This window comes from Megalops cyprinoides, chromosome 1 (genome assembly GCF_013368585.1).
Source record: "Megalops cyprinoides isolate fMegCyp1 chromosome 1, fMegCyp1.pri, whole genome shotgun sequence".
Classification (NCBI taxonomy): Eukaryota; Metazoa; Chordata; class Actinopteri; order Elopiformes; family Megalopidae; genus Megalops; species Megalops cyprinoides.
This window is the reverse complement of record NC_050583.1, coordinates 12,076,082-12,100,516: the sequence shown is the minus strand read 5'-3', so window position 1 is coordinate 12,100,516 and position 24,435 is coordinate 12,076,082. Positions and strand designations below refer to the sequence as shown.

General features: G+C 38.1%; 1 pseudogene; it reads right to left on the bottom strand.

Moving 5' to 3' along the window:
* Positions 1 to 24,127, bottom strand: part of LOC118791209 — a 40,774-nt pseudogene extending 16,647 nt beyond the window's left edge.
* Between the last annotated feature and the right edge of the window lie 308 nt (positions 24,128 to 24,435).

The following is a 24,435-nucleotide window of genomic DNA, read 5'->3' as shown; positions in this document are numbered from 1 at the left end:
GTAATAGGAAAGGACTTACCAGAGCTGACGGTGACTTGAGTCCCTTTACCCCAGTAGTAAAAAACATCATCACAGTGCTGCATTTCATAGTGCTGACTGCACAATAACCTGTCATTTCCCTGTACCGTTTCAAATGCATATTTTCCACAGTTTCTAAAGGTCCCAATGAGGCGAAACTCTCCAACAGTGTAACAATACTCTGCAATCAATTATATCTGAGATCATTGATTGAATTGTTAGTGGTATAATTGACATAGACATCAGTCTTGCAGTGTTCCTTGATGAGTGGATCAGTCCAGATGCAATTCTCTTTAGTTTGTAAACTAATGAAATAAAATAAGATATTTATAATCGGGTCATCCTGTGTGATGTGCAACATACAAGTACACAATACGTAAATTTTTGTGGCGTTTATTCATCTTCAAATGTCATGGATAATTCGCTTTCAGAAGGATTAGGTTTTTGTACAGCGTTTTGTCACTGTGCCCACCCCACCCCCAGTATCACAGCGATACACACTCGCACAAAAACCCTGCCCTCTAAATACTGCCTTCTTCCCCAATACATCAATAGCCATTCACAGGGTAAAGGAAGTCATATACACACGTTAATTTCAACGCCAATCAAATATTTCGGTCTCATCTGATATCTACATTTTCATATTATATGAGGAACTTTTTTTTTTTATTCATGTTGCATCTTTTTAGCAATGTTGTGCAGTAACATTTGTATTTCACTTAGTCACATGGCTTTTATGGTCAGTACGGAATTCAATATATTAATAAGTTTTTTATGAAAAAAGTTTAAATAAGTAAAAGGGTGAAGTATTTAGCAGTGGCGGCTGGTGAGCTGGAAACAGGGGAGGCTGAAACATTTCCTTTAAATCTATCATTACTTTCAACCTGTTCCCCTTTATCTTCCTTGATTAATAATAAAACAAATAATTCACTGAATAATTGACACCAATCGCGTAAATTGAGTAAATGAGTATGCTCGATTGGCTGTAGTTTGTGTGCTTGCGAAAGCTACAACGTGAGATTGTTTAATTAACAAGGATGGCATTTATCGATTTAAATTACGTTAAATGCTCATGACGCATCACAGCTTTTGTGAGGTCTGTGTTCTAAACGTTATTGTTCATTGCACTCAACCTAACCTAAAAGTTTATTCTCAGTAATTTAAATCGATCTAACTAAATTTAGCTCCGTTTTGTAATTTGAATTTTGTAACACAAGAAAGCTATAATGTGAAACATTTAAGAGAAAGTTTTGGGATTACTTGCCACTTAATTGTTCACATTGCCATCCTTGTTAATTAAACAACCTCATGCTGTAGCTTTCGTAATAGCGCACAAATCTGCGTTGTTTCGCGAGCATAATCATTTACTCTATTTATGCATTGGTGTCAGTTATTTTGTGAATTATGTTTTATTGTTAATCAATGAGGATAAAGGGGAACAGGTTGAAAGTAATGATAGATTTTTAAATACCAGCCGCCACTGGTATTTAAGTGATCGGGAGGTGAAAGTGTAAAGCATTTGTTGGTGGACAGTTATTTTACTTTGATAACAGGTTTTAAATCTGTACTGACAGGGTGTGAGGTTTTTGTATGGCGTTTAATCACTGTGTTACCCCAGTTATACACAGTGATCCCCACCACAGCAAAAACCTCCTCCCTGTGTACATAACAACTGCTCCACATTTATATACAGGATCATTTTATTATCAACGTAAAATATCACATCTACATATTCGTGTTTATAGGTTATAAAAGATCCTATTAGAATTTGTAGCAAATAATAAGGTATTTTGCGTATCATCACGATTATATTTAACAGCTGGATATAACAAATTCATATGCCATTTATTATAGTCTAGAAATGTTTAGGTTTTGTGCAAATATTTAACAATTTGTGACAGAAAACTGTTTTAATTATATCTTTATACTGCTCTTTCATTTACCATAGGAGGTTATTTGATTTAGCTGGACATAAACCTCTGTTAGATAAATTTGAAAAACGGTGCTGTTTGTGCAATGTAACACCAGATGTATTGTTTATTTAAGTTTTTATTTATTTTTGCAAACTAAGAGTTGAGGCTTATTTATTATGATTACATATTTTCTATACATTTTTCAAGTCACATTTGAGTTTTAAGGTAAGCATTTATTTTCTACAACATTTTTTTTTAATTCTGAGATTATTATCTGAGATTATTTCGTCTCTTGAAAATGTCAGATTTAATCTGCGGTAAACATGGATGTTTTGTGCTGTGTTTTTTGAGTTGTGCTTTATTTCTTAACTCAAAGAAAAACCCACAGTTTTCACTGTAATCTGCCATGCTTAGGACAGTTAGGATGCGGTGCATGTATCAGGCCAAACTGAACACACGTTGCCTGAGGTATAGGCTCTCACAATGGTTCCCTCAAGAATGATTCCAACTGCCAGTGGATCCAGGTGTGGTGAATTTTATGTTGCCTGTCAAGATAAATGATGAGAACAATGATTGTAAATTACTGAAAAAATCCTCAGCATCAGAGTCTTGCAAACAAAAGCCATCCTAATTGCCATTGACCCTTTTACATTGTTACAGATGTTTGTTGTACTCAGCAGGTGTTTTGAAAGGGCTTTTATGCAACACTTGAAATTTCTGTTTACACTGTTGTCATCAGTGACATGTCTGGTGATACAATGGGGCAGGTACACAGGACCTCATGTACATGTTTTGTGCAATATACTGTATGTGTCATGAAAGCCATGAGCAGAGGCTGTGTTCAGACTGAACGCACAGCCATGACAGCTCACAGACAATAATTTTGTTAAGAATACTGTGGTACCCACTGTAAAGATGATGGGGAAATGATTCTTTGATCCTGCATTAGCATTGGTCTTTTGAAATATAAAAATACCACTCTCTGTATCATGTTTTCAAATATGCTTTGCCTAGAGTTACCAGGTGTACTTGTATATCCTGATCTGTATTAATTACTCATTAATAAATAATATTTCAAAGCTCCATATATCACATATATCATGTACATTATAGTTTCAAACTCCAATATCTCCTCACAATATTTCTGTGAACAATAGAATGAAGGTCAACATGTTGACTGTGATTAATGAAGTGTGAAGCACTTCAAATTACTTTCAAATGACTCTCTCTCAGTGTGACTCTCGGGTGCAGTAATACACAGATGTTGTCTGTAGCCTGCTCCTTTGTAAAGACACTGTGCTCCTGGAGGTGTCTCTGGAGATGCTTAACTGGTACTCAAGATCAACTTTGTTTCCATTGCACGAGAGTATTCCTATCCATTCCAGCATTTTCCCCACAGGCTGCTGAATCCAATGTCTTCTTGAACTGGGAACTGATTCTGAGACTTGACAACAGATGGTTAGAGACTGTCCTGGCTGTACAACCATGGAACCTGGCTGAATGAGTTCAGCACAGTGAACATGCATGTATAAAGAATATCAAGCATGAACAAATCATTTAATGCAATCATTAAAATGTCAAACTTAACTTTGACAGTAACCTAAAGAAAATATAATCATTCACATGCAACTGTTATCGTTAGAATTATTGAAGCTACAAAGGTACACATTTTACACATAGTGATTTTCTTCACTCTTTTACAGGCCATGGAGAAGAACAGTCAGTGGCTTTTATAGGAATTACAGGGGTCTGGATTTGGGGGATATAGTACAGAGACCAGCCTAATAAATTCAGCATGTAGAGCACTGCTGCCCTCACATGGAGGGAAATGGAGAACAGAAAACAGCTCCTCTCAACACAGAACTTCATTTTAGATCAGTGAGAATGGTGATGAATTTATGAATTTATATTTATTATGTACTTTGAATGTTTTACTGTAGCTTGGGAAATAAAATATATATATATTATTGTGTACCATATGGATGCACATATCAGAAATTTTGGGACATATATTTGTGGTTGTGCATGAACTATAGTTGTGTATTCTATCAATTATTTGAATTACTGCTCAGTATTTAGCTGTATTCCAGAAGGAGATTCAAACCTTGCTCAATCGATTTCAAGTCACTTCTGACAAATACACAGCTGCCACTGTGGACACCTGGTTATTCTCAGCTAATCCTACAGCCCAGGCTCACATCTGAGTCTGGACTGTTGCACCTTTATTGAGCAACTCAGGAAGCCCTGAATGTAACATATGGCATAGATTGAGGAGGCTTTCTATCTGACAACTAATGGAAAAGGATCCATAATGAAAAATTAACCTGTTATTCCTTTGTTGTATTCACTATTAATTACAATTACCATTATTTAAAAAAAAATTAAGAATACAGAAATGGTCACCTGTTGAACCAGATAATTTGATTATTTGGCCTTTTTATTCCAACAGTCTCGCTTACTGCAATTAATTTCTACACCTGTCTTCTCAGAACATGTTTGTTGAGCCAGCTCTCAGGAGAACTGGAACTAAATTCAATAAACATCTTGTTTTTCACCTGGCTGCACAAACAGAATATAAAATTGATTTTGAAAAGAGTAAAATATGCCGGCACTTTGTGAAACGCTAACTTGTTAGAATGTAGAGAACAACAGATTTTTGTTGTTTCTGTTGTCTTCTCTTTTGGTCTTTATTGTGTTCTGTTCTTTCATATCAGTTTTCTGTGGCACTGAGGGGATGTGTGTTTCTCACACTACAGCAGGGGCCAGACTGCGCTCTGGACTTTGTCAGGTGGTTTTTGTACAGGTGTCTGTATGGTGTAAACCACAGTGTCTCTTGCGCAGTAGTACACTGCTGTGTCCTCTGCTTTCACCTGGGTCATATGCAGATAGAAGCTGGAGCTGTCTTTGGATGCTGTGAATCTGCCCTGCACAACCTGTGCGGTGCTCTTGTAGCTGTCAGTATAAAAGTAAATGATCCATTCAAGTGCCTTTCCAGGAGCTTGGAGGATCCAGTACATGCTTGTGCTCCCAAGATTAAACCCACTGCAGGCACATTTTAATGTGAGAGATCCACTTGGTGCAGCCACAGCTGATTCAGACTGTGTGAGAACAATCTGAGAATGAGCACCTAAGGCAAGAGAAAGAGGGAAATATAGGTATAATATGAAGACAATATGCATGATCATATAACAAGCACAGAGACTAACAGGATGCAGCTGCCAGCAGCAGCAGTATTAGAGATGCAGGTAACATGGTTTGTGTTGAAGATGAACTGCAGTGAGCTGCTCTTCTCAACTCTCCAGGGCTCAGGGGCTGCTGAGATCATAAAGACACACAGACACTCTTTAAACACAGACAATAAAGAGAGACAGAGTTAAATATTACATAAGAATGGAGGTGTCTCATTCCAAAAAAAAAGCTCCTATTTTTCAGATATTAATGCTTGTGTCACTTGAAAAGGATGGAATTAGCTTCAGTACCATGTAGTTAGAAGTTATTATCCATATTTTCCCAACTTTTTACTTATTTTTTGCAAGAGGAAAATTCTCATCCTCAGTGCTGGGTGTGACATTGCAGTGAGAAAGGTAGCAGTTGATTGTCTGCATGGAAAATGTCCACCAAGGTACACTGAGGATTATTGTTGGTTTTTTATATATGCAATAGAACAAAACTCGCTGTTCACATTCAGATGCTACCCATTTAAAAGAGGACTCTCCATGATATTTGCATTTCATTTGCATAATATATTACAAGGAAACTCTTGTTGGATTGACAATATGTATGAGCCCATATGAGGCTGACTATGACTCCAGTTACAATCAATCATGAATAAATAGACTATGATATTTATTTTGACTTATTTTATCTTGATGTTGTGAGCATTTAAATCCAACTGAATAATGGTTCATATTACATCTTATGAAAATAAACTTGCAGTGCAAAAGAGAAACATTTGAAGTGAAATTCTATGCGTAAAGGATCTTTGTGGTCGTGAGTCAGGGCCCGCCCGATGCATAAGCGAACTAAGCGCCTGCTTAAGGCCCCCGTGGCCACCAGAGGGCCCCCAAGAGAGCTTGAAATTTTTTTTTTTTTTGTGATATATTATATTTAGGGTTGTCAAAATAATGCGTTAATTTTGATGAATTAATTATATAAAAAATAATGCTTAAAATTAATTAAAAATTAATCACACTCTATGATACCCCATATGTCACTGTGCATTTAAGCAATATCACAGACAGGGAGTACTGTTATACTGAATATCAGTGATTTGGTCATAGGTACGAGGCTGCAAGCCGAGCGCTGGAGATAATCACAGCCGTGCTGATATTCAGTATAACAGCATGATCTCGAGTTGTGTGATATAGCTTATAACGGTTATATAACAGTTATATAACAGTTCTACAAACAAGGCTGTTTATCAAGTAATGATAATTTGAGACAACAAATTATATTTTTTTGTTGTTTATTCGGCTCCGCCGACAAAAATAATTTGTTCAGGATTACATTTACACATGTTGTCAAGCAACACATAAACAGTTTCTTGACTGCAGGTTACTCAGCTAGCTAGCTAGCTTCCTGCTTTTTATAATACACGAAAAGGCTAGCTACCTACTTTCTTTCTTGCAAGCCACTTTTAACCATAGCCCACTACAGGTTGCGAGCTACTTTTTAGCATACATGGACAGGCTAGATATACGGTAGGCTAGGCTAGCTAGCTATTGTTTATCATACCCAACTGCAGGCTTGCTAGGTTCTATTTCCTCAATTCATTAGGTCATATTTTTGATTTTTATGGCCATTATTGCATATGAAGAGTGAAAAAAAATGTTCTGAATGTATGGGAAATAAAAGAGATGTTGACCTTTAAAGTTTATAATGTCTATTATCATTGATGCAGTCATCTACCAAAATCCATTTGAATTGAAATATTTTTAAATGCTTCTCATGGCAAATAAAGATATGTAGGTTAATTAATCACAAGGCATATACTTAATTAGATTAATTTTTTAAATTGCTTGACAGCCCTAATTATAATCATACAAAAACCCAATATTATGTTAATGGGCTGGCCAGCTAATACTACTGGTATTGGTGGCGCCGAGGCGGTGGGGGGCCCCCAAATCAAATTCTGCTTAGGGCCCCATAAACGCTTGGTATTATATGGCACAAAGAAGAAGAATAGACTAATATTAGTTTCTATTTGTTTTCTGTATCCATTGGGGAAAATCTTAAGTTTGCTTAGCTTTGTATGCTATTGTCCTGCAATATCTCTCTTAATGTTGTGGTATTATTCACATGCAGTTTGTTGATGCAGTAACCTCAATTAGGATTTTGTATGGTATAATTTTTTATGCATAAATATATATGGGCCCGGTTGTGTTCTGAAATTTCGTAATTTCGGTTTTGAATATTTTATAAGGTGAACTACAGCTGTTAAAGTGGTTGTGGAAGTTTTGGCTTCCACAAAACATTAAATATTTAGATTTGTTGTTATGATACAACTGGATTGTAAGGGAATGCACATTACATGAGAGTCTCATGAGTTTCACAGAGTCTCTAGGCTTTTTCATCTCTGGATTAGACTCCTTCACTGTGACATCTGCTACAACACAGCATCAGACTGTATGTTGTATATGGTGCTATTTATGGCAGTTTCACCAATCTTTGAGTACCTCTACTGGTCATTATAGTTGATATTCTTGAGAGAGGAGTGTAGAGGGCCTTTGTTTTCATTCAGTTGGAAATCCAATCCAGTGCAGAGAGTTCAAGAGCAATTTTGTGTTCTTGGTGTTAGGTTCAAAATGAAAAGCAATTCTAATAACATCACGGCACTTTAGGTCAAAAAGGAAACAAATGATTAATGACATGTGTATAACTTCATAAGTAAAAAATGTCCTGAATAACCCCGAATTACCATTTATATACACATATATCAAGGGGGCATATGGGAAGCTTGCTATGCAAAACTTAAGAGTCATGTCTCCTTTAAAAAAGACTGAAAGTTCAATTCAGGCTCAGAACCATAAAGTTGAACCACTTACACTAGAATCATGAATCAATGTATGCAGTATTGGGTTGCAAAATTCATCAGAAATTTGAGTCATTATACAAACAGAAGTTGATAGATTTTCCTGTCAGTCCTGGGCCATGAAGATGGATGTTAAAAGTACAAAATGAAGCATAACATATTTTAACTAGGGCTGTTACAGTCCCTTGTCACAAAAGGTAAATTCAAACATTGTACTATAAATGTACATTATGTATGTGTGTGTCTGTGTGTTTTTTTTTTTGGGCAGTGGGGGGCTCAGGGTTCAATGTTTGTAAGTATGTTTGGGAGTGCAGGAATAGGGATGCATGTGTGTGGATGTGTGGCTCTGTTTGTGAGTTTTTGTACAGGTCTGCTGTTGACTCACACCACTGTGACTCTCGGGCACAGTAATACACAGCTGTGTCTTCAGTCTGCAGGCTTCGTCCTTGTAAAGACACTGTGCTGCTGGAGGTGTCTCTAGAGATGGTGAACTTGTTCTTTAAAGAATCTTTGTAATCCACTGCCACAGACACACCCGACCCACTCCAGAGCTTTCCCTGCCGGCTGTCGTATCCAGTGTGTACAGTAGCTGCTATCAGTGAGCGAGTACCCAGAGACTTTACAGGAGGTGGTCAGAGACTGTCCTGGCTTTACAACCATAGAGCCTGGCTGGGTGAGTTCAATGCAGTGAACATCTGTGGATATAATAAGTATAGTTGTGATGATATCATGTTCATACATTTATTTAGATAATCATACATGAGCATGTAAAAATCAAAATAAATAAGCAGATTGTCTTTACCTATTTGAAACAAAGTTTAAAAAACAGAATAGAGAAACAATAACTGGAAATATCATGCATGACTGAAACAGTAACCTGAGAAAAACATGCACACTCACATGAACATGTTCCCATTAGAATTATTAATACTGCAGTAACTCCCATTGTCACTCTCAGAGTCCTTTCTGTGATACAGGTGATACTCCTGTTGTGAGAGCAGAATGCTCAGTGCCTTTTATAGGAAATATAGGGTGCTGAATTTGTTTAAATATCTGGGGCACAAGGGACTGAGAACAGCAGAATAAATTCAGCATAAAAAGCACTGCTGCCTCTACATGGAGTGAAATGAATAACCACAAACAGCTCCACTCAACAGACCATTGTTTTAATTTGGTCAGAATGCTTATGGATTCATGAATTTTCATCCTAATAAATTCATCTCTGGGTTATACAACATTTTGTTTCCCTTAATGAACACATTAATGAAACATTACTTCTACTTTACATATAAATGTAAATATAAATTACATGCAATGATAGATTTTTGTTTTTGTTTTTACTACATTCTGTTCATGCTCATTCAGAATGAATTGATTAGAAGTTGATGAAAATCTTAACCATTAATAATTTAAGAAATGTAATATTATCAGAAAATAATGTCAAAGAAGCATTTAAACATATACTTTATGCATTTTCTAGTATATTGTGAATAACAAAAAAATCTGTAGACTTTTACTTATACTACTTCAGTTTATAAAGTAGTAAATAAAGTACAACTACTGTAATGAAACTAGGCAGTTGAGAAGCAGATGATCCCTTTGACCAGACTTAAAACAGCCTGTGAGGAGACTCGAAGCTGGAGGCAAACACACTGAAATCAGATTTGATTCCATCACAGGAATCATATCTGATTTTTGTGAGACAGTTGAATTTGTTATCACTCATTGGTAATGGACATTATAAAGGGGTTCTCCTTGTTCTGTCAAAACTGTAAGATACCCCCAGGAAGATGAAACCTTTGTCATTTATTTCTGTAAATGGCTAAAAAAATCACTAGTATGTTACCTGGTAGAGAGCGAAGACTCCAGTTGTCAAGATACTTCCTATAGAGATTAATATAGAGATTAACGCCCTAAACCTAACACCATCACAAGAATAAAATCTGATTTTGTGGGACAGTTTAATGCTTCACATTGTAATGGGCTTTAAAAAGGGGTTCTCTTTGTTCTGTCAAGAATGTAAGATGCCCACAGAAAGATGAAACCTTTGTCACTTATTTCTGTAAATATCTAAAAAACTCATATGTTTAATGGTAAAGAGCATAGACTCTAGTTATGAATATATCTCCTATAGGGATCAATTAGCACATCTGACAGGAATGAGTCTTGCTCATGTGCACATAAATTCTTTTTTGTCATGATTATCATTGTGTTTGTGCCATTAAAGAGAGCATAATTGCATATGATAAGTCACATGGCAGCGTGGTTTAGAAGCATTGAGCTGGACTTGTGACCAAAAGGTTGGCGGTTCAATTCTATCCTGAGGTTAATGCTGTTGTACCCTTGGGCAAATTACTTAACCCAGAATTGCCTCAGTAAATATTCTGCTGTATAAATGGATAATATGTAAAAAGTAGCCTATTTAATTCACTCTGGATAAGCGTGTCTGCTCAATAATAGTAATGTAATTTCATGTTATAGTCATTACGGTAAGGCCAATGGGGATATGTTTTAACTTGTTGAGAAATTGTGATGAAAGCTTGTAATTGTAATGAACCCTGAAGAACCCCTGTGGAGACACACTGGCATTTGGTATGGTACCTCTCCAGGACACCTGATCCATGTGCCTTGGGAAGTAACTTGACATCCAGCTGAGAATGGTTATTTTCATGTTGTTCAAATCAGCTTTAATTGTGATAAATGAGAGTACAGTAAGACACATTTTTATTAACCATAAGGTTTTATTAACTTTTTTGTTTTGAATTTCAAATATATACAATTGCAATACACCTGAAGTTTCAATGTAAACAAAGATTATCAGTCTGGTGTTAGAAAAAAGATGTCAAAACAAAGCAATGGGTATATTTATTGATAAGAAATGCTCTGTTTTTACTACTATGGTATATATTTATTTGAAGTGTTTAATGACTTCAAGGTAATGACTGTACTTTAAATATATGGTCATAATGTTTTTGGAATGTTGTGGAAAAAGACATGTTGGAGTGTTGCACTGTATATACTGCAAACTTTTTCATGATGCATGAGAAGAAATACAACCCTTTGATGTCATACTGGAAACAGATGGACTTAAAGCCATATTTCCATGCATTATGATACAGTGTGAATATATCCTGATCTGTATGGAATATTCTTTAATAAATTAACCTTTATTGAAGACATCACCTCACACAATGTTTCAGTTTACAGTAGTGTGCATCCTACACCAATGTGTTTATTGTGATTAATGAAGTGTGAAGCACTTTTTGTGTTGCTCTCAAATGACTTTCGCTCGCTGTGTGTATCGGGCACAGTAATACACAGCTGTGTCTCCAGTCTGCAGGCTGCTCCCTTTTAATGACACTGTGCTGGTGGATGTGTCTGTGGAGATGGTGAACTTGTTCTTTAAGGAATCTTTGTATTTCATGTCTCCACCTGCCCAAAAGCGGCCAATCCATTCCAGTGCTTTCCCTGCAGGCTGTCGTATCCAGTGTGTACCATAGCTCCTATCAGTCAGGGAATACCCAGAGACTTTACAGGAGATGGTCAGAGACTGTCCTGGATTTACAGTCATAGAGCCTGGCTGGGTCAGTTCAACACACTGAACATCTGTGGATAAACGAATATAAGCACAGTTGTAAGACTTGTAGTTCATACATTTATTTACATTCTACACACATCTAAGTATAAAGTAAACACATAGATCGTGTTTGGCAATTAAAAGAAGGTGACAAAGAGAAAAACAACCACTCAAAATGGCACACATGCCTGTAACAGTAAACTGAATAGAATATGTGCACTCACATGAACATGTTCCCAGTAGAAATATTAATACTGCAGTAACTCCCATTGTCACTCTCAGAGTGCTGTCTGCTTTACAGGTGGTACTCCTGTGGAGGGAGAAGAGTATTCAGTGCTTTTTATAGGAAATACAGGGGACTAAATTTGTTTAACTTGTTCTGGGGGCACGGACGACTGTGAATAGCAAAGTAAATTCAGCATGAAGAGCACTGCTGCCCCCACATGGAAGGAAATGAATAACCGCAGACAGTGCCGCTCAACAGAACATAGTTTTACATTAGTTGGAATGCTTATGGATTTAGGAGTTTTCACTCAAATTATAATGGAGTTATAGCATTATAATGGAGTTCTCCCTGTTCTGTCAGGAAGATGAAACCTTCCTCACCTATTTCTGTTAATTTCTAGCATGTTATATGGTAAATCGCATAGATGAATCAGTGGATTTAATATTTTTGTTCATATGCAAATAAGCACTTTTTTTGTCATGACTATCATGACCTTTATGACATTAAAGAGAACATAGTTCTGTGCTATATGTCACATCATGTTGTGACACATTGTGACAAGGCCAAAGGGTATATGTTTTTATCTGTTTATGAGAGTGTAATGAAAACTTCATATCGGCACATGAGATTAACGAGTGCTTGTTTGATGGCATGGGTTTTTGTACAGCTTTAGATCCAGCTTTGTTCAGAATTAACCGCATGTATTTCTCCCACTTCAGCAGGAGCCAGACTGCACTCTGTGCTGTGTCAGGTGGTTTTTGTACAGGCGTCTGTATGATGTAAACCACAGTGTCTCTTGCTCAGTAGTACACTGCTGTGTCCTCTGCTTTCAGCTGGGTCATATGCAGATAGAGGCTGGAGCTGTCTTTGGATGCTGTGAATCTGCCCTGCACAACCTGTGCAGTGCTCTTGTAGCTGTCAGTATAAAAGTAAATGATCCAATGAAGTGCCTTTCCAGGAGCTTGGAGGATCCAGTGCATGTATATGCTCCCAAGATTAAACCCACTGCAGGCACATTTTAATGTGAGGGATCCTCCTGGTGCAGCCACAGCTGATCCAGACTGTGTGAGAACAATCTGAGACTGCACACCAAAGGAGAGAGAAAAAGAGAGGAATGTGGATATAAAATGAATGCATTATGCAAGCTAAATTATGATTTAAAAAGCAACTGATGATATAACAAACACAGAGACTAACAGGATGCAGCTGTCATCAGCAGCAGTGTTAGAGATGGAGGGAACATTGTTTGTGTGAAGATGAACTGGAGCGATCTGCTCTTCTCAACTCTCCAGGGCTCAGGAGCTGCTGAGCTCATAAAGACACACAGCCACTGTTTAAATAGAAGGACAGCAAAGAAAGAGGGGTTTATTTTGCATAAGAGGGAGGTGTATCATATATAGATATAAAAGGGTGATATGAAAAAAAAAAGTGGATATTATTGCTTTTGCCAGTTACAATGGCTATTACAAATTTAGCTTTGATAGATTTTAATCTCATTCAGATTTGACTTTTTCTTGATAATTGTTAGAAGACAAAATGCTTTTCTTCAGCCATTGCTGTGACAAAACTATCAGGACTTCTCCTGGGCTGACAACACCCCAGCAGTGGTGGGTGAGGCACAACAATGCCTTTATTTTTTGAGAGCCAACCTCTCCGAAAAGCCGCTTGTCAGCTTTTACAGATGCACCACAGAGAGCATCCTAACAAACTGCATGACAGCCTGGTACAGCAGCTGCACCAAAGCTAATAAAAAAGCCCTCCAGCGTGTTGTGAAAGCAGCACAAGACATTGTTGGCATAGAGCTGCCATGTTCACTATAACATCTTCACAGCACTCGCTGCATGAGGAGGGCTAAGAACATCATGAAGGACATTACACACCCTGGATACCATCTCTTTAAGCCCCTCCCATCAGACAGGCGCTCCAGAACAATCTGCACATGCACAAATAGACTGAAAACAGTTTCTTCCCGAAAGCTGTGACACTACTGAACTCAGATATCTCATCAGTCTGACAAGACTGATGTACTGCCATCATTGAAGTATGTGCAATATTTATATTTATATTATTTATTTACTTACTTGGAGTAAGTGCAATATTTACATTGCACCTTTACTGTACCTATGCTGCACCTATACCTATGTACCTATATTTTTATATGTTATACTGTTTATATTTCGTACTTGTTTAGATTCTGTACTTTTTATTTATTTTTTATTGATGATTGATGATTTTATATTGCTTTTTTTTGTAAATATGTGTGAGGACTTGAATATAAATGCACCGTTGGAGGCTGACACACTTGCAATTTTGTTGTGCTTGCACAATGACAACAAAGTTCTTCAATCTTGAATCTTGAACCGAAGGGTGTGAATGTGGCTCTGCTGTGTTACGCTGTCAGTGGGATGGGAATATCATTGATACTGGTTGGCAGAGTGCAATGTTCTTCAAATCGCTGCTGCTGGACTGATGTACAACCAACCGTTGTACTGTCATATTACCCTTCTCTTCATCAGCAACATTAGCTACCTACTATCATTATTTTTGTGTTTCATGTAATTTCACAAAATTAGACACTTGCAGGATGCTGATGCCAGAAACAGAAGCAGAGGTGCAGGGTTTGTGTTGAAGATGAACTGGAGTGAGTTTCTCCTCTCAACCCTCCAGGCCTTACGGGCGTGCTGAGGTCAAAAAGAGACGCTTATTAATATTGATACCAGCTCCTTGTCTCAGGGATCCTGGAGCGTACAGTGTTCATAATCAAGCCAGACACAGGGAGTGAGGATTCAGTCTCTGTCCATATTTATTCCATAACCAATGTACCGCCTTCCGACTATAATTCAATGTACATTACTGTTTCAGTTCATATAACTGATCAACTTCTTTAAGACTAGTTAAATGAAATAATGAACTCAAAGCCATTCCACCACTCCTACAGTTCCCTCCTGCAGTTACACCTTCCACACTCAGCAGCATTACTCCTACTTCTGCTTCCTTATCTCTTCTCTCTACTGTCTCCCCTGCTGTGCACAACTGCAGAGAATCGAAATGAAATATCATAAAGACCAACATGTGGACTGTGATTAATGAAGTGTGAAGCACTTTTTGTATTGCTCTCAAATGACTTTCACTCGCTGTGTGTATCTAGCACAGTAATACACAGCTGTGTCTCCAGTCTGCAGGCTGCTCCCTTTTAATGTCACTGTGTTGCTGGAGGTGTCTCTGGAGATGCTGAACTTGTTCTTAAGAGAATCTTTGTAATTAGTGCTTCCACCACTCCATATTACTCCAATCCACTCCAGTGTTTTCCCCGCAGGCTGTCGTATCCAGCTTGTACCATAGCTGGTTACTGAATATGAGACTTTACAGGAGATGGTCAGAGGCTGTCCTGGTTTTACAACCATAGAACCTGGCTGGTTGAGTTCAACACAGTGAACATCTGTGGATTTAAAAAAGCATAAAACAATCATTGAAAAGTACAAAACAATAATTGAAAATATAGAAATCAAACTTGACAGAAACCTAAAGATACATGCACACTTACACAAAGTTGCACCCAGTACAATTATCAATACTTTTGTAACTTCCATTGTCACACATAGATCCCTCTCTGTTTTACAGGTGACGCTCCTGTGTTTGCAGGAGAATTCTCATTGGCTTTTATAGGAAATACAGGGCACTGAATTTGTTTACATTTCTGGGGGCTGGTGGAGCGAGAAGAACAGGTTAAATTCAAAGGGTCATATTATCCTTTAAGACGAGCACCACTGCCCCCATCTGGAGGAGAATTAAGAGCAACAAACTGATTCCCTCAACATCACTGATAAATTCAGTAAGAATACCAATGAGTTTAGGATTTTTTTTATTATCATTAATGTATATGTAGGAGTGATATATGAACATATTTTCTCTGACTCGAAATGTGTTCCATTTTTTTCTTACACAAAAATACACATTTTATACGAAATGTAAATTTCAAGGGACTTCATAACGCATACATAACACCCTTATGACCTTGACATTACCAAATTTTAGAGCTGTTATAAGCAACTGCTTTGTTTCATGGCTGATAGACTGAAATGCAACGTGCATTCCCATGTATGCTTTGATCGTTAATGTAACAAGTATAATATCACTGTCAGCCATCTTGAAGCACATTTACTTATAAAGTGGTTAAGACATACTCATAAAATTCTTATATATGCTTTTTAAGTTCCTTAGAAAGTGTTGCCAATACATTTCTTATATTAAATATAAAAAATAAACACATGAATATAGATTTGTTTTGTGGGATTTTTTTGACCGGGCCGTAACAATGGGTGCACATTAACACACACTTCACCAGGATATTGATATTGGTTGCTCATGTAGTGAGTTACTCATATAGTGAATGTGCATGGCTTCACAATTAGAAGCAATCAAGAGTGAAAAGGTGTGTTCAATCTGATAAAAATGAGAGCAGGGCAGTTCCTAATATTTTCGGTGCTCTGAGAAAGATTTTCCTGCACCCTGTCATGACCTCACCCTCAGACCAGCGAAACACAAAAGGCCAACTTAGTGGAGATAAAGTTTTGAGACACTGAATAATGATGCCCTCCCCTTTCCCTTCCCTCCCCCAGACCAGGATGCAGCTGCAAGAAGCAGCAGCAGAGATGCAGGCAACATGGTTTGTGTTGATGATGAACTGGAATGAGGTGCTATTCTAAACTCTCCAGGGCTCAAGGGGTTTAAATTCAGAGAGAAAAGAGATATAATTTCATTTTGCATAGGAGGGGAAGTCATATATACAATAAGTGTAAAATAAAATCAAATAAGAAATATTATTGCTGTCACTTACAAAACGTGTTTGATTCCAGAATGAGTTCAGTACTTTATATTTCCTTCTAAATCCCATCGTCCAAATTTTACCAACTACTTCCTTATGATCGCAAAACTTCAAAATGCTCATCTTCATACAAAACTGATACTGTCTGACCCCTAGGCTTTGTATAAATGTTAGGCAGTGTGTCAGTTTGGTGTCTATTTTTGAACCTTGTAATGAGTTCAATTTTGTGTGGTTGTCTGGCAGATTCTTCCTTTCTACACACCCATCTTTTCTGGATTTCATGCAAGGATGCATAATTGTCCTTATAAAATATTATAAAAATATCTTTAATAAAACGACCCTTAATGAAAATGAGGTGAAAATGTTTCATCAGTTTGAATACTGCTGCTCAAACCCCTTATTGTACAGTTTCTCTGATCTGTGAATTCTGCAGACAAATACATTAATACAGTAAACAAACTTTTTTTTCCAATTTCTCAGTCAAGCTGTATGCAAAACAAAGCACATGTGATACCCTAAGGACTATAGTGGGAGGAATTTCCTGTCAATGGTTTTTGTCAGGGCTCATGCTTGACTTCTCTCACTGTGCGTAACCTCTGGCACAGTAATACACAGCAGTGTCTTCAGCTCTCAGGCTGTTCATGTGTAGATACAGCTGGTTCTTGCTGTTGTCTCTGGTATTTGTGAATCTTCCCTGAACAGACTGGGAGTAGTATTTTCTATCACTGTCATATTCAATTATTGAAACCCACTCCAGTCCCTTCCCAGGAGCCTGTCTGATCCAGCCCATCCAGTAGCTGCTGAATGTGAACCCAGAGGCTGTGCAGGTCAGTTTGTGAGAGTCTCCTGGTCTCTTTACCACTGGTTCAGACTCAGTCAGTACAATCTCACTCTGAACACCTGCAATTAAAAGAAATGTCAGATTTAAGATAAGCTAAATGGAGCAGCAAGCAAGACAGACAGACAAAGAGAGATTAAGAAAGAGACCTGAAAGAGTGAGTACTGTGGTCATCAGCAGGGCTGGTAGGAGCTTCATAACTGCAGATGAGAAGGAGGAGCACTAAGTTAAAGTACATTGACTGGTGATCTGATTCTCACACCGACACTGGCTCCATTAAAAGCTCTGGGAGGTTTGCATTGGATCCTCCTCTAGGGGAGGGCACAGTGAGAGTCACTGGAGATCAGCGACTGCAGTACAGCACTGAACAGCACAGACACACAGTGGAAGCTGGGGTCCCTCTCACAGTGAGGGTAATATTTACCACAGACTGCAGCTTTGCAAATGAAAGCTCTGCAGCCTGTAATCCTGAAGAGCAAAAAGGAATCATACTGGACTCATTTACATTACATTTATTCATTTGGCAGACACTTTTATCCAAAGCGACTTACAAGTGAGGTACAATACAACACAAGCAAAAAACCATACAGAGTCACAATATTAGAAGTACTGCATGACAAAGTTCCAAAGGTTGGCCAGGTGAGGTACCAACTAGCAGGAAAAGCTAGCGAGTGCATTAAGCCATTGTAACCAAACCATTACAACCAAACCTTTACATTTAGGGTTGCAGCAGTGAATTCAGGTACTTAGGTGCATTTTTGTTGGTCACCCTGTACGTGAGCCACTCATAGCCATAAGAGACATGAAGAGTAAATAGTAGTTTTATTGCTCATATTGTCTTTATTGAAATGTTGTAATGATTAACACATTACTAGTGGACAAACTATCATGATTATTGATCAGGTTTTAAGGCAGCAACAATTGCCCGAAGAAAAGAACACTGCGTTCTGAATTTAAAGTTGAATTTGACATTGCACTGATATAGTAATAAGCAGGGAGAATGCAACTTGCATTTTTGTTTTAGAATTTAGAGTTAGTTTGCTGTTTAAAACAATACTTCTACAAAGGGCTTATTGCACAATAGGTATAGTATAGGGATATGTTACAAAAGAATTTACTGACATTTACACATTTACACATTTGCAAATGCCTTCCATTTTTGTCTTTGATCGAAAAAAGTCTGCATGAATGAAAGAAGCAGCCTGTATAATACAATAGTCAGTGTGAGGAGGTCAGTGTTAAGACTGATGAAAAAGGAGAGCCGAGGAGTGTTTGAATTTCTCTGTTCATACAGGAAGTGATCTCAGATATATATGCACTGAGAGAAATTTTTAATATTGAAAGTATCACATACAGAAAGATTCTCACTGATGAGATGTATGAGATTGGTTACATACTCCTCGGCTGTGAGGAAAAACTGAGGCCAACATATTGGTTAACTCTGTGTAGCTTTTTCTGGGTTTGTGCTCTTTCTCACACACTATGGCAGTTGGGCACAGCAATAATCATCTCTGTCCTCAGCCCTCAGCTGGTCTACTTGTAAATAGGTGGTCTCAAGGGAAACATTTACTGACAGTGAATCTCCCTCAGAAAGAAGCCCTGTAGTTTGAAGCTGTGTTTCCAATTCACTCCAGTGCTCTTTAAGGTTCCTGACATAACCAGTGCATGTATTATTCACTCACGGAAAGCCCAGAGACAATACAGGAGAGTTTGACTATGTCTCCAGGTCTTCTCATCTCTTACACTGACTTCCAGCCTCACATCATCAAAGCACACATCTGGAGAAAAACAGTAAAATCAGGTCAAGAGACAGTACACACACACACCTACTCAATAACTACACTTCCCAGTCTTTTTCACATGTGTATGTGTGAGCCAAAGAGAATTGTGCTGTGCTGTATATCTCTCACAGTGCAGATAGAGTAGTTGAATGAAGCACAGCACAGCATCTTGGGACTCCATACTGAGGGGAGGAGTGAGAGTCTCTGATCTTAAAGAATCTGGACCTGAGAGAATGGTTGCATGGCTCAATCCAGAGGGAAGCACCGGAGAGGATATGTGTTCCCTCATACTGCGAGTGGAAACGAATTTGATTATTCCTAATAATGTACTTCACTGCCCCCTGATGGACATTTATAGATTTGTTCTCACGGACAGAAGTGTGTGTTGCAATATCTTTCAACCAGATTCTGCATAATTGTGAGAAATGGACATTGCATTTTAGGAATATGGAGGCCTTTACTGAATACAACTAATTGCTAAAGACTGGAAATACATTGGAATGCATATTGGCATTCATAACACTCCTTATCCAGCTTTTTGCTTGTGTTGTACTCTGCCTTACTTGTAAGTCGCTTTGGATAAAGGCATCTGCCCAATGAATAAATGGAAATGTAACACTTTCAGATTGTCTGCTAAATGACAACATAGCCAATGAATCAAACACCAAAGAAACACCAAACTTATCATGGATATCATGTGCTGAATGGAACAGTTTTTGTACTCATTGGTAGCATCATTGATTAGCTACCTTAGTTGGCAGACATCATGCATATTGCTTTCAGACTGTCTGGGGACAGCAAGTGAGCTATACATAAATTCAGCAATTAGATGCTTAAAACTAAAATAAAATGATAGTTCTTCTTGCTACTAAGTTTTATTGTCTCTCATTAGCGAAACGATTGACTACAGAAAAGAACGGACTATGTGGATTCTGTGGACAGCATTTGATGCAGAGAGTTTTTGTCAGGGCTCACGCTTGACCTCACTCACTGTGAGGCTCTTCTGGCACAGTAATACACAGCTGTGTCTTCAGTCTGCAGGCTGCTAATATCTAAATACAGCACGTTGCTGCTGCTGTCTCTGGAGATGGTGAAGCGGCTCTTAAATGATGCTGTATAATCAATGCTTCCACTTCCCCAGATGATTCCGATCCACTCCATAGCCTTCCCTGGATGCTGCTGGATCCAACTTGTACCGTAGTCTGTCAAGGCGTAGCCAGAAACCTGACAGGACAACTTCACAGAGCCTCCAGGTGTCTTCATCTGAGGAGGGGAGGAGGTCAAAGTGATGGCGTTCAAACCTACAGAGAGAACAAGAGTGGTGGTGAAACTCTCATATTTGTTATGAGGGAATGAAAAGTGGTAACTTGAAGCTGTCTAGGACTGAAATCATCGGTCACTTACATGGCAGAAAGCCCAAGAGAAGAAGGAGCGTAAAGTTCATATTTGCAGTGAGGTTCCAGTCAGTGTGGCAGCAGACTGTTCCTCAGTGTGTCCCAGAGGCAGAGGGTCTTATAGCAGGGAGCACAGAGGCCTCATTTGCATGCAGATCCTCCTTCATCTACATAAAGAGCAGCCAGCAGGATCAGTCCAGGCTGTGAAAGCTCTGGAGTCAATGCAGGCTGATAGAGTCCATCAGCAGAGTTAGTGCATGATAAAGGAATCAAATCATTGGAGTCAATGCTGAACACAGGTGTCAGCCAGGTGGAGTCAGTTCAGGAAAAGGGAATGTGATGAATGGAGTAAATTCTGGAATTAATATGTACAGTGTATAGGTAGTGGAGTCCATTCAAGACAGAAGAATAAGACCCATGGGTCAATGCAGAAAAGAATGTAGAAAGGATTGGTTAATTTGAATTTGTCATACAAAAATCATTCATCCATTCCTTTTGTCCACTTATATTAGGATGTTTCAGTAAAAGCAGCATGGATTAGATTTACCTTGCTAATAAATTTGTGGGGGAGTTAAAAGACATTTGTAATATAGAAAGTTTTTATTGTCACTCTGTGACTATATTAGTTGACTAAGAAAATTTAAATTGTCAATTTAAAATGTTTCACTAATAATTAATTTAATTTTAAATCAATCAAGCATTTTTGCTACAAAAGTACATCTACAACTGGAATGCAACTACATGGGGGGAAGAAATACATAATATAATATATTCTGAGAAATATATATATATATATATATATATATATATATATATATATATATATATATATATATATATATATATATATATTATATTCTGATGCCAAGTAATATATTTCATTAATATCTTTACGCTGTTTGCACTCTGCCATTGACACATACCTGTAGTTTATTACGAACACGTTTTCTGATCAGAAATTATTCAAAATATATAAGGGATCCTTGTTCATTGAAGGAAATAATGGCTTGAAATAGTGAACTTATTGATTTTATGGAAGTTCTGGTGATGAAATGAATTTAGGAATGTTGACAAATGCATGTTTATGAAGTATGAGGAACATTTTCATTCCAAACTCTTTAACAGTGCATGAAGTTTAATAACCTCTTGAATTTAGTCTTCCAGATATGTGTCATGATGACGTTTCCTTTGCCCCAAAGCAAAAGCGATAGGGTCAAAGTGAATTACTTTTATTGTAATCACTAATGTACACAAATAGTGTCATGACAGATATTTACACTGGGATCTTGTAAAGCCTTTTAGGTCCAAACAGCTGACCCTCAAGGTCTCAATAAAAGAATGAACATTTTATGTTTGTTTGCTTTTCTATGTTTTTATTTTTCTGTTATGTTATTTGTGTTGTGCTTCAGGCTAAAAATCCTGATTAGTGCCCTCCTTCCTTCATTCAGTAATTGTTTCAGGGCTTTAGACAGCAGCTGTGTGTGATGAAGGGGAAGAGGTTTTTGTATGGCTCTCCTCTCACTCTGTCTCACTGTGAGTATCTGGCACAGTAATACACAGCAGTGTCTTCAGCTCTCAGGCTGTTCATCTGTAAATACAGCTGGCTCTTGCTGTCGTCTCTCGTGATGGTGAATCGTCCCTTTATAGACTCAGAGTAGTACACAGTACTGCTGTACTTATGTCCTAACCACTCCAGTCCCTTCCCAGGAGCTTGTCTGTTCCAGCCCATCCAGTAGTCACTGAATGTGAACCCAGAACCTGTACAGGTCAGTGTGTGAGATTCTCCTGGTCTCTTTACAACTGGTTCAGACTCAGTCAGTACAATCTCACTCTGAACACCTGAAATTAAAAGACAAGTCGGTTTTTACATACAATATATGGTGAACAGCTAGCAAGCAAGAAAGCAAGAAAGATAGAGAGAAGAGAGATAGAGCAACTGACCTGATAGTGTGAGTGCTGTGAGTGACAGCAGAGCTGGTAAAAGCTTCATAACTGCAGATGAGAAGGAGGAGCACTAAGTTAAAGTTAAAGACTCAGCAGACTGAGTCCCTCTGACTGCTGCTCTGGGTCCCACACTGACACTGGCTCCATTAAAAGCTCTGGGTGGTTTGCATTGGATCCTCCTCTAGGGGAGGGCACAGTGAGGGTCACTGGAGATCACATTCAGAAGAGTGTAGAAATGAACAAAGTAGCACAGCTGCTATTGAACAATGTTTATGGTACAAACCCAATGCAATGGTGTAACCGCATCCAAGACAATACTTTACATGGCATTAAATTCTCAAAGTAAGGAGTAGCTTTGCACTATAACACAAATATATTAATATAAATAAACCATATATTTCCCATGCATAACTGAACAAAATATGGTGCACTCAACTTAATGCTGGAAAATATAGTAAAGTATCCTGAGTTGGTTTTATATATTAAAGTGACCCATAAAAAAATTTAACCATGACTGAAACCATGAAAGCAAAATAGTGTAGACATGCTGTATTGCATTTCATTTGCTTTGCCAGAGCAACTTGCATAGCTTACACGTTTGCTAAATGAAGTAATTGCCTCACCCACAGGCACCATAGAAATGCCTTGCTGCTCATTATGAAATCGGTAGATGCATCATTTAATTCAGTATATTTTGCTGTGGGCAAACATTGTGTCAGTGAGAAGACCATGCAAACCCATTGTTGCCTTAATGCTTGTCAGAAGATTTATATCTTCTGGTCAATGCCAGAAGACTGGAGAATTAACGCACAGCACTTTGATACTGCAAAATTTCACAATGTCTGTTAAAGTTGATAACATTAACAATTTTAACGCTGATTGTGTTAATTGTGTTGAAAATACTGCATTATTCAAGCCTTTGCTTTTGTGAAATTGTTGGGTTTATTGATGATATTCTGTTGATCAAATTGTTTATATTTTATATCTGATGCTGCAAGATAAATGTTGTGATTGAGTAAGGAGAATATTTCCTGTTTCACTCATGCATTTATTCATCCATCATTCCAGGGCTGTGTACAGTAGCTGTGTGTGATAAAGGGAAAGAGGTTTTTGTATGGCTTTCCCCTCACTCTCTCTCATTGTGAGTATCTGGCACAGTAATACACAGCAGTGTCTTCAGCTCTCAGGCTGTTCATTTGTAAATACAGCTGGCTCTTGCTGTTGTCTCGGGAGATGGTGAATCTTCCCTTAAATGACTGGCCATAATAGATTTCGCTACTGCCTGAGTTAATGTATGCAATCCACTCCAGTCCTTTCCCTGAAGTCTGTCTGACCCAGTTCATAGCATAGCTGCTGAATGTGAACCCAGAGGCTGTGCAGATCAGTTTGTGGGATTCTCCAGGCTTTTTAACTGCTGGTTCAGACTCAGCCAGTGTCTGACTCTGAACACCTGTGAAAATAAAGAACAGACATTTGGACTTCAAGGCTTCACCCACTGATCATCAAATTAAAGTGAAATAGTAAAAATGTTCACCTGTTAAACATATTGTCACGATAAGCAGTCCTGTTAGTAAACTCATTGTTCTATTAGCTGTGATCTCTGTTAACACTTCACCTTGAAGGCAGTGTACAACAGTAGTCCCTCCTCCCTCAGTGCTGTGAGATAAATGCAGAAGGAAGAGCTCAGAGTTTGCATCAGCTCCTCCTCATTGGGAGGGTGGATTACACAGGGCTTAAATAAAGGAGTCAGGGGGAGCGATGTGATCTTATGTAATTACATTCAGAAACCCCATCAATCCACCCTCAGTGACTTTAATCAGTAATATGGAGCCAGACACATGTTCTGTTTATTGAACTGGTCTTCTGATAAGCATGCAATACAATGATT